Genomic DNA, 16,968 nt, shown 5'->3' on the forward strand with positions numbered 1-16,968 from the left:
AGAGAGAGAGCAAATAAGTCATAGTTTCCATCTGGAAGGTGGGCCTCTCCTCAGGGGAGAAAGTCACCTGTGCTCCTAGTTTGGAGAGCAAGTCTCTTCCCAACAGGGGTACTGGGCACTCAGGAATGTAGAGGAATTCATGGATCACTTGGTGCCCCCCCATCTGACATTTTCTGGGCTGGCCAAATGATTTAATCATGTCTTCTCCCAATACCCCAGTTATAGCGGTAGTCTTTTTGGACAGTGGTGCCACAGGTTTTACTACCGACAGTTCTGTTCCTGTATCCACCATGAAGTCAAGGTTTTGGTCCCCCACTTTTAAGGTTATCGTGGGCTCTCGGGGACCTGCTATCTCTGAACCCCGGCAGCCCTATTTAATTTCCAAGCCAGCAAGCCCCACAACTGTGGGAGCTTCCTCTTCCTTCCTTGCTTTAGTGCATTCATTCTTCCAGTGGCCAAAAGCTTGGCACCGGGCACACTGGTTTGGCTGTAATGGGGCCTGGGGCCTCTGTTGGGACCAGTTGAAGGACTGTCCTGTCCCTGGGGCAGAGGAGGTTTTCAGGAGGGCCCGAGATGGACTTTCCCAGAGCAGCAGCTAGCATTGCAAATCTCTTGTCTGTTCTCTTTCGTTCCCTCCGACTCTCTGGCAGAGCGCAGTTTCTGCTTAATTCCAACGTCTCCTTCCCCTTCTTGTCAGTACTCACCGGTAGATACGGGTATAGCTTGGGCGGTTCGGCTGGAGCCGGATTCTGGGAAGTGCTGGCCAGAGACTTCTGTCACCGGGGATCAGAGCCTGCTGAGGTGGCGGCTCTACGACCCCAGGGAGAGCTGGCGGAGGAGCAGCAGCTGCTGCAGGACTTCACTTGGCCCTGGATCGGGCATTAAGGCAGCCTCCGGTCCTGGTGGAGCACTGGGAGGCAGGAACATCATCTAGTATTGGGAAGGGGTCAGGTCATCCCCGTTCAAATCCTGTAGAATTTCCTTTTTTATCATTAGTCATTTTTTTGTGCCATTAATATTTTTCCCTTTCCCTTCTGGATACAGAACCTTGTCCAAGTAGGAGGGTCTTGAGCTAACCCCAGCCATGAGTCAATATATGGATATTGATCCGGGTGTCCTGGCTCTCTTGTGACTACTGTACAGACTGCTTCTATTATTTTTAAGTTTATGGTGTTCTCTGGTGGCCATCCTACTCCCATAGGGGGCCATTCAACCTCACAGAGTATGTGAGGGCAGTTAGACTTCATCTTCACCCCATAGTCTCCTCCTAATCCTGTCTTAAAATTTTTAATCATGCACTCCAATACAGTTGCCTTAGATTCACTTCCCCCCATCTTGCTTACCTTCTTCTACTTTTCCTTTTCGTTCTGTCTATGAAGTTCTCGGTACCCTTTGTATTTCTGGTATTTCCACTCAATGAAACACTTAAAGTGCCATTCCGCCTCCTTCCTAACTGGGGTGAGAAGAGCCTTACCTGCCAGATCCCAGAGGGAGAAGGGGGATCAGTGTGTCTTCACCTGGCGGTCAGCACGGCTGAATCAGAACACCACGTGGTCCAAGACTGTTTCTCCCTTAACTTTCAAAGTCCATTCTGCTTTGGTGGACTTGATCAGGTGTGGATGAAAACACAGATGGGTTAAATATCCCATGTCCTAGGCCATCTCCGGAAAGGCCAATTCATACTCACTTATGTATTCCCCTTGTTCTAGCCTGACAATTCCGAGGGGGTCAAGAATTTCACAGCAGATGGGACACCTCCTGGGGGAGGGAAGAATATGAGCACACAAGGACCAAGTTTTTCTCCTAAAAATCCCCTGGCGATTGCTTGGTAATAATTTTCCCCAAGACAGCGTGGACACCACCTCCTAAATGACCTTCACAAATTTCCTTCCTAAGCCCTAACACGCTCATCGACCTGTGTACCAAGCAATTGCCACCTGCCTATTCCAGGCTCCTGTGGGTCCCCGCTCCTTCTGGTCCCTCCCAGGGGGGTGATCAGGCCCCCTCTTCCACCCTGCCGGGTGGATTCCTCCTCACCTGAGCACTCAGTTCCCTTGCTGCCATTCACTACCTGCCAAAGCGAAGAAATGGGGCATTGAAAGGCTGAATTCTTCCAGAGGGGCGAGGCGCCTTCCCCCCTCTAGGAGATTCAAGCCACAAAGCCTCGGGGTGGCCTCAAATGAGACCTGTCTCCTCAAAGTGAGGAGTTTCCCGGCCAATGCACCAAATTTTGTAGCCACGCGTTCCAGGAAACAAACTCACTCAGAAGGACAATGCAGATAGTGGAGTGCAGTTTATTACACCGGCGGGCCCAAGGCAGAGTCTCCTCTTAGCCAAAGACCCCGACCAGCATTTGTGAAAACCTTTTATACCCCATGTGCACTTGTCTGAACCCACCACTCCAAATTCCTTGAGACTTACATAAACCAAGGAAAATACAATCCCAATAACCCCATCATTTACGTGCTATGTGTGCTTATGTTAAACAGTCAAACAGTTAGCCAATAATCAATAAACCCGAGGTTACACTCCGATAGATACAGAAAAATTTATGGGCTGTCTGGAGGAAGGGGTGATTAGTGTATGTTTCTCTGAGGTGATGAGTAACCTAGATACGATCTTCAAGGTTCCCCTGTCTGGAGGGGGTCTTATCCTTCTGTTGTTGTTTTCATAGGCACTAAACACAGAGTTCAGAGTCCATTGCAAAGGTGGCCGAGCATGATCAGCATGAATAGGCCTAAGATGGAGTCCAGGCCCTATGAATTCCTTCTTCACTATGGTTAAAAATCTGCCTGTCGATGAAGGGGGCATGGATTCCTGGTCCAGGAGGATCCCACATGGCTTGGGGCAGATAGGCCTGTGCACCACAACTGCTGAGCCCCAACTACTGAAGCCAGGGGGCCTTAGAGCCTGTGTTCAGAAACAAGAGAAGACACCGCAGTGAGAAGCCTACACACCACAACTGATAAAGCTGGAAAGCAGCAACAAAGACCCAGCGCAGCCAAAAATAAATAAGTAAATAAAATAAATAATAAATAAATAAAATAGTAAGCAAAAAAAAAAAAAAGGAGTTGTCTTGTGTTTCAGACTTGTAGTGTTTAACAGCTACAGAAAGAGTGCTGTTTTAATTGCCCTTCCTTTTGTATTTTTGGTATGTGTGTCTTAGTCTATTTGAGCTGCTATAATAGACTACCATAGACTGGATGGTTTATAAGCAACAATTATTTCTCACAATTCTGGAGGCTGGGAAGTTCAAGATCAAGACTGGCTGATTTTGTGTCTGGTGAAAGCCTTCCTGGTTCAGAGACAGCTGTCATTCCCCTGAATCCTCACATAGCTGAAGGGGAGAGGGAGCTCTCTGGGGTCTTTTTTCTTAAGGCAATAATACCGTTTATGGGCTCCTCCTTCATGATCTAATCAGTTCCCAAAGGCCCACCTTCAAATGCCATCACACTGGGGATTAAGTTTCAACATATGCATATTCATGGGAAGGGACACAAACATTCAGTCTAGAGCAATATCTAAATCAATTTTAATCAAAGCATAGTTCTTCTCTGGTGTGTGGCTATCGGATTTTTCTTAAGACATATAGTTGCAACATTCAGAGGAACTCATGTCTAGTACAAAAGAGAAAGGGACAGGAGAAACAGTCCTGGAGAAGAAAGAAGGTTCTGGTTGTTGGTAAAGACAGAGAGAAACCAGAGTCTTTCATTCATGTTAATTTACTTAGTTAACAAGATATTTACTAAGCCCCACAATGTACCAAGCATGAGTTGATGAGGAGACAGAGGAAAGCTTGATCCTGCTTGCAAAGAGGGCAAAACCTGGGGTAATGAGAAGTTAATACAAAAGTGTGATAAGTGATTTAAACAGAAGCTATCTCAAAGTGTCACAGAGAAAACACGTCTAACTCAGCACTGAGAATGAAGGGTATGGAGGGTTGGGAGGCTTAAAAGGCATCCAAGAGAAGATGTTGATACTTGACTGCTGTTGTTGTTCAGTCGCTAAGTGGTGTCTGACACTTTGCGACCCCATGGACTGTAGCCCACGAGGCTCCTCTGTCCATGGGATTTCCTAAGCAAGAATATTGGAGTGGGTTGCCATTTCCTTCTCCAGAGGATCTTCGGGACACAGGGATTGAACCTTTGTCTCCTGCATTGCAGGCAAATTCTTTACCATTGAGCCACCTGGAAAGCCCCTGATATTTGACTAGATCTTTTTTAAAAATTATTTTATATTATCTATTTTTGGCCACACTGCAAAGCTTGTGGGATCTTGGTTCTCCAATCAGGGTTGAACCCAGGTCTTTGGCAGTGGAAGCACAGAGTCCTAACCACTGAACCACCAAGGAATTTCCTTGACATAGATTTAAAAAAACAAACAAACTGTAATTTAAAATTTTTTTTATGAAATGTTTAAACATTGGCTGTCACCCATATTTAACAAATAGTAATAAGGATGTTATTACTTTTCTACACTTTCCACTGTCTATAATATTTCATAAAACAAAAGTTGGATTCTGTGCCCTGGCAAGCTGTTTTTTTTGCAATGAGATGCTATAAATGTTTTGGAGGGAGGTAACACTTGATGTATAAGCTCTAAATCTAAATAAATCATTTGGATCTGTAATCTCATCTGACCACCACTCCAGGCCCCAGCAGGACAAGTATTTGAAGGCTCATTTTGTAAATTAGGAAAGAGAGGCACAGAGAGAGTAAGTTGATAGGAATAAATGCTGTAAGAACATATGATTTTATTAAAAACACTTATATTTGTCAATTATCCTTCAGAAGCAACATTAACGGTAGTGGCTTCTGGGCATGAAAAATCCATCAGAGGTATTTTTTTCCTTATTAAAGGAATCGTAACAGTGACATTTATGGCATTTATAGCTGATGTGCTATAAGTAAGGTGCATTTTGGAATATAAGCTTCTTAGAGCTGTGAGATTGAGATAATAGCGCTCATTTCATGAGACTAGAAAATTGAGGCTCGTGGAGGCCTTGTCCACCAGTCACCTCCCTCAGTGGTGTTCTCCGGTCCTGGAGCCACATTCTTCTCACTCTACTATGTTGCTCCTTTTTCACCAACTGGTGCCCAAGGTGTGTTTTCCAAGCCAGATGGGCTGAAGGGGCAGCAATCTGTGGCTTTGCCATCCCTAGTTTGGGGCTGTAAGACTTGTGCATCATCGTGAATCCTAAGGTCTGCTTGCCTTGCAGCAGGTGCATTCACACACTGCTGCTGCTTGTTAGCGATGGGCTTGTGAGCAATTTTATCTCACTCCCTTGCTGGCATTTTTTCTGCCCATTTTTCTTATTTCCACTTCTCTTCAGTTTACGGCCCCGAAGCTATGAGGACTCTCTCTGTCTTTCTTTTACTTCTTTATTTATGATTGCACTGGGTCTTCATTGCTGGCGTGGGCTTTCTCTAGCTGCAGCGAGCAGGTGCTACCCTCTAGTTTCGCTGTCTGGGGCCTCTCATTGTGGTGGCTTCTGTTGCAGAGCATGGGCTCTAGGCAGATGGGCTTCAGTAGTTGCAGCATGTGGGCTCAGTAGTTGTGGCCCACGGGCTTAGTTGCTCCACGGCATGTGGGATCTTCCCAGACCAGGGGTCAAACCCATATCCCCTGCATTGGCATGTAGATTCTCATCCACTGAACCACCGGGAAAGTCCGACAGGTGGATTCTTAACCGCTGGACCACCAGGAACGTCCTCTGTCCATCTTTCTGATCTTTCTTCGAAATTCCTTGCACCAGCAGTTGTCCTAGGGCACCCTGTCCTGTCTTCAACAGGGAAAAGCTGCCCTAAAAAGTTGCCATATCCCAGAGGAAAGTGTGGCTTCTTGAGCTGCTTCTTGGCAAAAGGCTCTTGCTTGTCCAGCTTTGGGCCAGTCCCAGGGCCTGTGCGTTCCAGGAGAGGTGATGAAAGGCAATGACAAATACCTGCCTTGACAAATGGAGCACATGCTGGCTGCTTGAGAAGGCAGTGTGCTAGCAGTGTCTGTCCTGAGATGCTGCTGCTGTACACTCACTGCCTCACCTGCTGGGTGAGGCCTTCACAAGTACCGGCATCTTTGAGGACCTTTACCCCCCAACCCATTGGCAGTTGCCAATTTGAAACTACTGAAAGACTCTAAGTGGAATCCAGAAGAATCAGCTAAAAATAATTCTTGAAAAGCATCCTGATGGAGTAGACTGGCCCCAGAGAAGGCTACAACACTGGATCCAAGGGTTGGCTCTGATATTGGGATGTTACAGAAAACTCTGACGCAGTCTGATTTAAATAAAAGGGAAATGTATTATTTTTCAAGACCAGCAGTAGGATGAGCTCCAGGTGCTGTGTGATGTCACTAAGGAGCCCAAGTTCTTTCCATCTCCCCACTTCCATCATCTTCAGGGTTGGTGACATCCTACCACCAATCCTGCTGGTTGCTCCTCATGTCTCTGAGATGCTTCTCACTAAGGCTGCCAGGTGATCAGAGCTAGAGGCTTCCTTCATCATCACCACCAGGCGGAAATCTCTCCCAGGTGTGGATCATAAATCTTCTGCTTCAGTCTCATCAACCCAACTTAGGTCTCCAGTCTAGACTTAACATGGGTTGCCACGAGAAGGCCATGTTGATGGGCTCAGTTCAGTTCAGTCGCTCAGTCGGGTCTGACTCTGAGACCCCATGAACCACAGCATGCCAGGCTTCCCTGTCCATCACCACCTCCTGGAGTGCACCCAAACCCATGTCCATCAAGTCAGTGATGCCATCCAACCACCTCATCCTTCGTTGTCCCCTTCTTCTCTTGCCCTCAATCTTTCCCAGCATCAGGGTCTTTTCCAATGAGTCAGCTCTTCACATCAGGTGGCCAAAGTATTGGAGTTTCAGCTTCAACATCAGTCCTTCTAATGAACACTTAGGACTGATCTCCTTTAGGATGGACTGGTTGGATCTCCTTGCAGTCCAAGGGACTCTCAAGAGTCTTCTCCAATACCACAGTTCAAAAGCATCAATTCTACTGCACTCAGCTTTCTCTATAGTCCAACTCTCACATCCATACAGGACTACTGGAAAAACCATAACCTTGACTAGATGGACCTTAGACCTGCCTAATCCAAAATGGAAGATACTAGGTACATGTGGCTACTGAGCACTTGAAATGTGCCCAGTCTGAATTAAGGGAAGATCTAAGCATAAAATACTCATCAGATTCCCAAAACTTCTTTCTCTCTTCCTCTCTGTGTGTCTCTCTCACATACACAAGTAAAATATTGATTTAATGTTTTTTTTTAAACATTTATTACATGTTGAAAATGTTAACATGCTTTGGGGTGACTGGGTTAAATAAAATTTATTATTAAAACTAATTTCTCCTTTTTAGTTTTGCTTTATTAATGTGGCTACTAGAAAACTTTAAATTACCCAAGCAACTCATTTTATATTTCTGTTTGCTTAGAAAAAACAAGGGTCTACTTCCAGAATGTCCAAGAGACCATTAAGGTAGGACCTAAATCAAATCCCTTACAATAATACAGTGGAAATGACAAAGAGATTCAAGGGATTAGATCTGATAAACAGAGTGCCTGAAGAACTATGGATGGAGGTTTGTGACATTGTACAGGAAGCAGTGACCAAAATCATCCTTAAGAAGAAGAAATGCAAAAAGGCAAAATGGTTGTCTGAGAAGAGAAGAGAAGCTAAAGGCAAAGGAGAAAAGGAAAGATATACCCATCTGAATGCAGAGTTCCAAAGAATAGCAAGGAGAGATAAGAAAGCCTTCCTTACCCATCAGTGCAAAGAAATAGAGGAAAACAATAGAATAGGAAAGAGTAGAGATCTTTTCAAGAAAAGTAGCTATACCAAGGAAACATTTCATGCAAAGATGGGCTCAATAAAGGACAGAAACAGTATGGACCTAACAGAAGCAGAAGATATTAAGAAGAGGTGGCAAGAATACACAGAAGAACTATACAGAAGAGGTCTTCATGACCCAGATAACCACGAAGGTGTGATCACTCACCTAGAGCCAGATATCCTGGAATGCGAAGTCAAGTAGGCCTTAGGAAGCATCACTATGAACAAAGCTAGTGGAGGTGATGGAACTCCAGTTGAGCTATTTCAAATCCTGAAAGATGATGCTGTGAAAGTGCTGCACTCAATATGCCAGCAAATTTGGAAAATTCAGCAGTGACTACAGGACTGGGAAAGGTCAGTTTTCATTCCAATCCCAAAGGCAATGCCAAAGAATGTTCAGACTACCTCACAATTGCACTCATTTCACACGCTAACAAAGTAATGCTCAAAATTCTCCAAGCTAGGCTTTAACAGTAAATGAACCAAAAACTTCCAGATGTTCAAGCTGGTTTTAGAAAAGGCAGAGGCACCAGAAATCAAATTGCCAACATCCGCTGGATCATAGAAAAAGCAAGAGAATTCCAGAAAAACATCTGCTTCTCTGACTACGTTATAACCTTAGACTGTGTGGATCACAACAAACGAATAAAAATTCTTATAGAGATGGGAATACCAGACCAACTGAGAAACCTATGTGTGGGTCAAGAAGCAACAATTAGAACCAGAGATAGAAAAACAAAACGGTTCCAAATTGGAAAAGGAGTATGTCAAGGTTGCATATTGTCACCCTGCTTATTTAACTTATATGCAGAGTACCTCATGAGAAATGCCACACTGGATGAAGCACAAACTGGAATCAAGATTGCAGGGATAAAGAACAATAACCTCAGATATGCAGCTGACACCATCCTTATGGCAGCAAGCGAAGAGGACCTGAAGTGCCTCTTGATGAAAGCGAAAGAGGAGAGTTAAAAGTGACTTAAAACTCAACATTTAAAAGACAAAGATCATGGCATCCAGTCCCATCACTTTATGGCAAATAGATGGGAAAACAATGGAAACAGGGAGAGACTTTTTTTCTTGGGCTCCAAAATCACTGTAGATGGAGACTGCAGCCATGAAATTAAAAGACGCTTGCTCCTTGGAAGAGAAGTTATGACCAACCTAAACAGCATGTTAAAAAGCAGAGATATTACTTTGTTGACAAAGGCCCATCTAGTCAAAGCTATGGTTTTCCCAGTAGTCATATATGGATGTGAGTGTTGGACCATAAAGAAAGCTGAGCACTGAAGAATTGATGATGGTTTTGAACTGTGGTGTTGGAGGAGACTCTTGAGAGTCCCTTGGACTGCAAGGAGATCAAACCTGTCAATGGTTAAGGAAATCAGTCCTGAATATTCATCAGAAGGACTGATGCTGAAGCTGAAGCTCTAATACTTCGGTCACCTGATTCAAAGAACTGACTCATTGGAAAAGACCCTGATGCTGGGAAAGACTGAAGTCAGGAGAAGGGGACAACAGAGGATGAGATGGTTGGATGGCATCACCGACATAATGGACATGAGTTTGGGTAAACTCCGGGAGTTAGTGATGGACAGGGAGGCCTGGTGTGCTGCAGTCCATGGGGTGGCAAAGACGTGGAAATGACTGAGCGACTGAACTGAACTGAACTTCCAGAACTGGAGATGGAAAGATACCTGAATAAAATCATGGTTCTTTTAGTAGGATGTCTTTTCTTTTTGAAATTTTACATAAACATGTATGTAATGTATCTATCTATGTATGTAGATATTTAGCAGAGAGGATGAATGGAGCACAAACAATGTAGGGCTATACATTCAGGGAACTATTTATGGGAAAATGTGCTGTGCTAAGTATTGTGGGGGAAAGAAATTGCTGACTGAGCAGGGGAGATAAGATATGTAGGCATGTGAGTGGTGCAGATAATAGCAGCTGTATGATTTCAGACTTTGGAGAATTTCTGTCTAGGGTGACAATGGAATGCCGGTGTGAGCTGGGCCTCGAGTAGACGGAGTTTCAAAAAAAGAAGGCAGTTGGGGAGAGTTACCTTGGGGGCATTCTAGGTGGAGGGAAAAGCACAGAGAGAATGCTGAGGCAGGAGAATATGAACTGGAATTTTAGTTTAGCTGAAACTGAGAGTTAAAGAGAAAGACTGGGTCACACTGCTTCAAAACTTACACTGCTGGGTAAATACTAGCAACAGATTTATTTTAGGATGGCTGGTGAAAACATCTGTTAGAGAGGTATGGACAGCGCTAGAACACATTTTTGCTAACACATCTTCAGCAAATGAGCTTAATTAAGCCACTTCACATGTCTATTCCCCTTAGGAAGCATTTGCAGGTCAGGTCTGCACAGCTTAGTGCTTGGATGTGTGGACTCTGGCCCAGACCGCCTGGGTTCTAATCCCACCTGTACAATGTATTAGAGGTGAGATTTTGGACAATTTACTTCACCTCTCTTTGCTTCATTTTCCCTATTTGTAAAATGTGAAAGATAATATTATACTTACTTCCTGAGGATTAAATGACTTAGATTAAATGAGTTCCTCTGAGCACTCAGCATGCACATAGTATGAGCTGTGAGTTCATTAAAAAGGCAATCGGTTGAGTATTGTTGACTACACAGAACTAGGCAACTAGGAGTTCAGTTCAGTTCAGCCGGTCAGTCCTGTCCGACTCTTTGCAACCTCATGCACCACAGCACACCAGGCCTCTGTGTCTATCACCAACTCCCAGAGTCCACCTAAACCCATGTCTATTGTGTCGGTGATGCCATCCAACCATCTTATCCTCTGTTGTCCCCTTCTCCTCCTCCCCTCAATCTTTCCCAGCATCAGGATCTTTTCAAATGAGTCAGCTCTCTGCATCAGGTGGCCAAAGTATTGGGTTTTCAGCTTCAACATCAGTCCTTCCAATGAACACCCGAGACTGATCTCCTTTAGGATGGACTGGTTGGATCTCCTTGCAGTCCAAGGGGCTCTCAAGAGTCTTCTCCAACACCACAGTTCAAAACCATCAATTCTTCTGTACTCAGCTTTCTTTATAGTCCAACTCTCACATCCATACATGACTACTGGAAAAACCATAGCTTTGACTAGACGGACCTTTGTTGGCAATGTAATGTCTCTGCTTTTTAATATGATATCTAGGTTGGTCATAACTTTTCTTCCAAGGAGCAAGCATATTTTAATTCATAGCTGCAATCGCCATCCACAGTGATTTTGGAGTCCAGAAAAATAAAGTTGCTACTGTTTCCACTGTTTCCCCATCTATTTCCCATGAAGGGATGGGACCAGATGCCATGATCTTCATTTTCTGAATGTTGAGCTTTAAGCCAACTTTTTCACTCTCCTCTTTCACTTTCATCAAGAGGTTTTTTAATTCCTCTTCACTTTCTGCCATAAGGGTGGTGTCATCTGCATATCTGAGGTTATTGATATTTCTCCCAGCAATCTTGATTCCAGCTTGTGCTTCTTCCAGTCCAGCGTTTCTCATGATGTACTCTGCATATAAGTTAAATAAGCAGGGTGACAATATACAGCCTTGACGTACTCCTTTTCCTATTTGGAACCAGTCTGTTGTTCCGTGGCCAGTTCTAACTGTTGCTTCCTGATCTGCATATAGGTTTCTCAAGAGGCAGGTCAGGTGGTCTGGTATTCCCATATCTTTCAGAATTTTCCACAGTTTATTGTGATCCACATAGTCAAAGGCTTTTGCATAGTCAATAAAGCAGAAAGAGATGTTTTTCTGGAACTTTCTTGCTTTTTCAATGATCCAGCAGATGTTGGCAGTTTGATCTCTGGTGCCTCTTTTTCCAAAACCAGCTTGAACATCTGGAAGTTCACGTATTGCTGAAGCCTGTCTTGGAGAATTTTGAGCATTACTTTACTAGCATGTGAGATGAGTGGAATTGTGCAGTAGTTTGAGCATTCTTTGGCATTACCTTTCTTTGGGATTAGAATGAAAACTGACCTTTTCCAGTCCTGTGGCCACTGCTGAGTTTTTGAAATTTGCTGGCATATTGAGTGCAGCACTTTCACAGCATCATCTTTCAGGATTTGGAATAGCTCAACTGGGATTCCATCGCCTCCACTAGCTTTGTTTGTAGTGATGCTTCCTAAGGCCCACCTGACTTCACATTCCAGGATGTCCGGCTCTAGGTGAGTGTGAGTGATCACACCTTTGTGATTATCTGGGTCGTGAAGATCTTTTTTGTACGGTTCTTCTGTGTATTCTTGCCACCTCTTCTTAATATCGTCTTCTGTTAGGTCCATACCATTTCTGTCCTTTATTGAGCCCCTCTTTGCATGAAATGTTCCCTTGGTATCTCTAATCTTCTTAAAGAGATCTCTACTCTTTCCCATTCTATTGTTTCCTCTATTTCTCTGCATTGATAACTGAGGAAAGCTTTCTTATCTCTCCTTGCTATACTTTGAAACTCTGCAACTAGGAAGCTATTGCTAAAATAACTACTTTTTTCCAAATTTGTTTATAGGTAAGTAACAGCTCTGTGTGGGCTCCCCAGGTGGTGCTAGTGGTAAAGAACCTGCCTGCCAACACAGGAGGTATAAGAGACGTGGGTTCCATCCCAGGGAAGGTTCCCTGCAGAAGGGCACGGCAATCCACTCCAGTATTCTTGCCTGGAGAATTCCACGGAGACAGAAGCCTGGTGGGCTACTGTCCAAAGGGTTGCACAGAGTTGGACACGACTGAAGAGACTTAGTAGGCATGCACAATAGTTCTGCGTATATAAAAATAATGCACAAAGAGCATCCCCAGGAAGAAATAACATTGTCAGGTCAGTCTGACACAGTCAGGCTAGTTCCACATTTCCTGCCACACTTGCTAACCCAGCTTTGCTGATGTCCACAGAAATTATTGCAGAGTTTACAAATAAATCTCCAAGTATCCAACAAAAGCAGTACAAAACACACTAATTAGCTATAAGAGCTCTTAATAAAGATAGGTGTCTTTTCAAAATACAGTGCTGAATTGGGCTTTCTTTTCTTTTAAAACTGTACCTTCACCTGCTTCTCTACCGCCCTCTTTCCTTTTCACTGGGAGTGTGAGGGGTAAGGAGTAGTTTCTGAATTCAGATAAATTGCTCAGATCTCCCAAGGTGAACCCGGTTTGCCCCAGATGGGTTTTCTGCCACTGTTTGGGTGACTAATTAATAGTATGCTTTGCCCTCTGAGAAGTCTGTTTTGTTTGCTTCTATCTTGAATTTTTATTTGTTATTTAAAGAGAAACTCCAGCTTCCCTTGTGGCTCAGCTGATAAAGAATCAGCTGGCAAAGAATCTGCCTGCAATGTGGGAGACCTGGGTTTGATCCCTGGGTTGGGAAGATCCCCTGGTGAAGGGAAAGGCTACCCACTCCAGTATTCTGGCCTGGAGAATTCCATGAACTGTATAGTCCATGGGGTCGAAAAGAGTCGGACACGACTGAGCGACTTTTGCTTAAAGAGAAAGTCTGTTTCTTAAGACAGTTTAAAGAGAACTCAAGAAGTAGAAATATGTTATTCAAATTGGTCAACCCAAAATTGTATGTATTTATATCACTGTAATCCATCAAGCAATCTGGATATCCTTAGAATGTTTGTTATAAATATAGGTTGTTTGTGCACATTTCAGTCCTGTCCAACTCCTTGTGACCCTATAGACTGTAGCCCAACAGGCTCCTCTGTCCATTGGATTCTCCAGGCAAGAATACTGGAGTTGATCGCCATGCCCTCCTCCAGGGGATCTTCTCGACCCAAGGATGGAACCCGAGTTTCTTATGTCTCCTGCACTGACAGGTTCTTTACCACTAGCACCACGCTCATATATATATATGTGTGTGTGTGTGTGTTAGTCACTCAGTTGCGTCTGACTCTTTGCAACCCCATGGACTGTAGCCCACCAGGCTCCTCTTATATATAAAACAATTGGGGATTTACATTCATTCTATAAAAAGAAAAAAATGTATGGCTCATGTCAAGTATAATATGGGTAATTCCCATTTTAATAGTTTTTAATTTTGTTGTTAACAATTTCCTATCCTTGTGAGATTCTGAGATGACCATTTTTTTTTTCAAGCTTTGTGGAAACTGCTAAAGTTCAACTTTGAACCGATTTATAAAATTTGGCATTTTAGCTCTCTATGACTCTTGTCTGATGGAGTGTGGCATAAATGAGATATTGACACCAGTGGAAACTTTCTGTGTGGGAATATTGAATGCCATTTGATCATTCGCTATATTAAAAAATTTTTTTTAAATTTATTTTTATTGAAGTATAGTTGACTTACAATGTTGTATTAATTACTGCTGTACAGTAAAGTCACTCAGTTATATATGTATACACATTCTTCTTATTTTACTATTTATTTATTTGACTATGCTGGGTCTTTGTTGTTGCATGGCCTTCTATCTAGTTTTGGGGAGCAGGGACTACCCTCTAATTTCGGTGCAAGGCTTCTCATTGCAGTGATTTCTTGTTGCCAGGAGCGTGGGCTCTGGGGCCACAGGCTTCGGTAGTTGGGACACATGGGGTCCGTAGTTGCAGCTCTTGGATTCTAGAGCAAGGACTCAGTAATTGTGCAGCATGGGCTTAGTTGCTCCACAACACGTGGTATCTTACCGAACGATGGATCAAACCCACACCTCCTGCCTTGGCAGGTGGATTCTTCACCATTGATCCACCAGGGAAGCCCGATACATTCTTCCTAATTGTTTTCCATTATGGTTTATCACAGGGTAATGAATATAGTTTCCTGTGCTATAAGGTAGGAGGACCTTGTTGCTTATCCATTCTATATACACCAGCTTGTATCTGCTAATCCCAAACTCCCAATCCACCCCTCTCCCTCCCCTCACCCCTTTGGCAACCACCCGTCTGTTCTTCACGTGTCTTATTCTGTTTCCTAGATAGGTTCATTTGTATCATATTTTAAAATTTATTTTACTTTTTGACCCGGTGGCATGGCTTGTAGGATCCAAGTTCCCCAACCAAGGATCTAACCTGCGTCCCTTGCAGTGGAAGGAGTCCTAACCACTGGACTTCCAGGGACTATCTCACGTGTCATATTTAAGATTCCACATATAAGTGATAGCATATGGTACTTATCTTTCCCTTTCTGACTTCCTCTACTTAGTATGATAATCTCTAGTTGCATCTGAGAATTCTTGGTTTCGGATACTAAACTATAGAGAAATCTCAGAGAGGGACTCTTACATACTAGGGTATCAGAGAGGTGTTCTTGGAAGCTGGGAGGGAGATTTTAGGGGAGCAAGGTATGGATTGATATGGCAACCTGGGCTTTTGGGCGGCAGGAAGCCGTCCTGGGCAGGGCACCGGGTGCTGGCCAGCGGGGGTGGAACACGGAAGAGATCCAACCCCTACTCCCCACCCCGCCCCCAACCCCGCCGCCCCCACCACGGCCCTTCGCCCCAAAGCGCAGCACCGCCTCTGGGGCCTCCGGCTGCTCCCGGGCTAGCGGAGCCGGGGCGCTGCGGGCCGCAGCCGCTTGGGGTGCACCGACGGCTGGGGGATGGGAAGATATGAGCCTGGCCGCCCCGGGGCCCGGCTGGAGCTGCCCCGGGACCCTCAGAGCGCCTGCCCAGGCCAGCAACGCTTTTCTTCCTGCGCATCGGCAAGCTGGCCGAGGGCAGAAATCGGGATATGAAACATCAATTGATTTTCGACTCTTGGCGGCAGCTGCCATATTCCTCGAGAGTCACTGAGTCCCAGACAAGATACTGCATACTCCAAGCTCAACACTTCTGTAATAGACGACGGCTCCCCTCCCTGCCACCACCCCCCCCCCGCCCCCCGCCCCGAAAAGAGCTCCTCACCACCAGGCTTCGGGCCAGCGCCCTCACCGACACCGTGTTCCCGCCGGGGGCAAGTTCTTCCCTTCGAGATCCGAGCCTACACCCTGAGCCTGGACGCTGAGGCTGTGATGTGGATTCTTGTGCCTGTTTCAGGATAGTTTTTGGTGGGTGAAGAGAGCATGAGGGTCCTGCCCACCCCCCGGGGGGAACGGGAGTAGATCTGGCGGGGGGGGGGGGTGGTCTCCAGGCGTCTTTCTCCCGCCACGATGACCCTGGCTTTGGGGAATACGGTCCCACGACTACTGTGCGTTTTACGAAGTATCATCAGTGAACAGTAATCTGAAAAGTTAGTTCTGCATTTTAGGCTATAAAAGAAAAGAGTAACAGTCACTTTTTTTTTTTTTTTTTTTAAGCGTCCGGGGTGCCCGGAGCCCAGTTCTGAGGCCCCGCTGTGACTTTCCATTGTTGGCGCGGCCCGCGCCCGCGGGCGGCCGGGGCTGAGTCATTCCAAATTCTTCTCTTTTGTGTTTTCCCTCCGCAAGCGCGGGGATGGCTGCTGTTAAGAGTCATCTTTTTTGCTCAGACAAAAGAAATCTAGCCTTTGATGGTTCTGATTCACGAGTCAGCTAAAATATGAGTCAAACTCCAGTTTCCTGAGAGCTGGAAATATCTGCTCCGCCCCACCCTAACGGGGAGCGCCCACAGTTCTAGTTTCGCCACCCAGTGGCTCAAATCTGGAGCACTTCTTTGGTGTCCAGGGCAAACCGATCTGCGCGCCGTTAAGTGGTTTTCAGGGCAGTGAAACTGCAGTGGATCCAAGCTTCTGAAGAGATGTGTGTGTGTGTGTGTGTGTGTGTGTGTGTGTGTGTGTGTGTTTGCGCGCGCGCGCACGCTTCAATAATCGGTTCTTTAAAAATATAAAACTGTTACAGTGAAACTGATGGACATTGTCCTGGGATAGGGAGCAAAGATACCTGAGCTGAATGGCAGCCTCCACGGTATCCTGTTTTGTTTTTTTTGGCAAGTAAATATGGGTCGTTTGGCATGGCCTGTGGCTGACAGGAATATCAACAAGGGCCACTTTGTAGGCCACAGAAGCCACTTTACGCCCAGGGTGAGGTGTAATGTTTAAAAGTGGTGACGCTGGTGGCGGCGGGGGGTGGGGGTTGGGGGGACGTGGAACTTTCCAGCCAAGAGCTCCAGTGCCAGCGGCTCTGAGTTTGGTGTTGGAAAGACAGGGGATCAGTTCTGGGGCTGACATGAGGTTTTGCTTTTGTTTTTCTTTTAAAAAATGT

General features: G+C 45.2%; 2 long non-coding RNA genes across 7 annotated transcripts in view; one reads left to right on the plus strand and one right to left on the minus strand.

Moving 5' to 3' along the window:
• Positions 1-1,359: 1,359 nt before the first annotated feature.
• On the minus strand, positions 1,360-15,833 carry LOC147365597 (uncharacterized). Of its 2 annotated transcripts, XR_015132593.1 has the most exons (3): positions 15,695-15,806; positions 2,038-2,071; positions 1,360-1,758 (listed from the first exon to the last, which is right to left on the minus strand). It is a non-coding gene; the product is annotated as an uncharacterized LOC147365597 (long non-coding RNA). The 2 variants fall into 2 exon arrangements; XR_015132592.1 differs by lacking the exon at positions 2,038-2,071 and having other exon boundaries at positions 15,695-15,833.
• Positions 15,702-16,968, plus strand: part of LOC147365598 (uncharacterized) — a 34,793-nt gene continuing 33,526 nt past the window's right edge. For all 5 annotated transcript variants that reach the window (XR_015132590.1, XR_015132587.1, XR_015132591.1 and 2 more), the window contains exon 1: positions 15,702-15,837. This is a non-coding gene — a long non-coding RNA (uncharacterized LOC147365598). The remainder of the gene's footprint in view (positions 15,838-16,968) is intronic.

The sequence above is a fragment of the Bos grunniens genome, chromosome 9 (genome assembly GCF_055505025.1).
Source record: "Bos grunniens cultivar Pamir isolate PY7600 chromosome 9, Bosgru_T2T1.0, whole genome shotgun sequence".
NCBI lineage: Eukaryota > Metazoa > Chordata > Mammalia > Artiodactyla > Bovidae > Bos > Bos grunniens.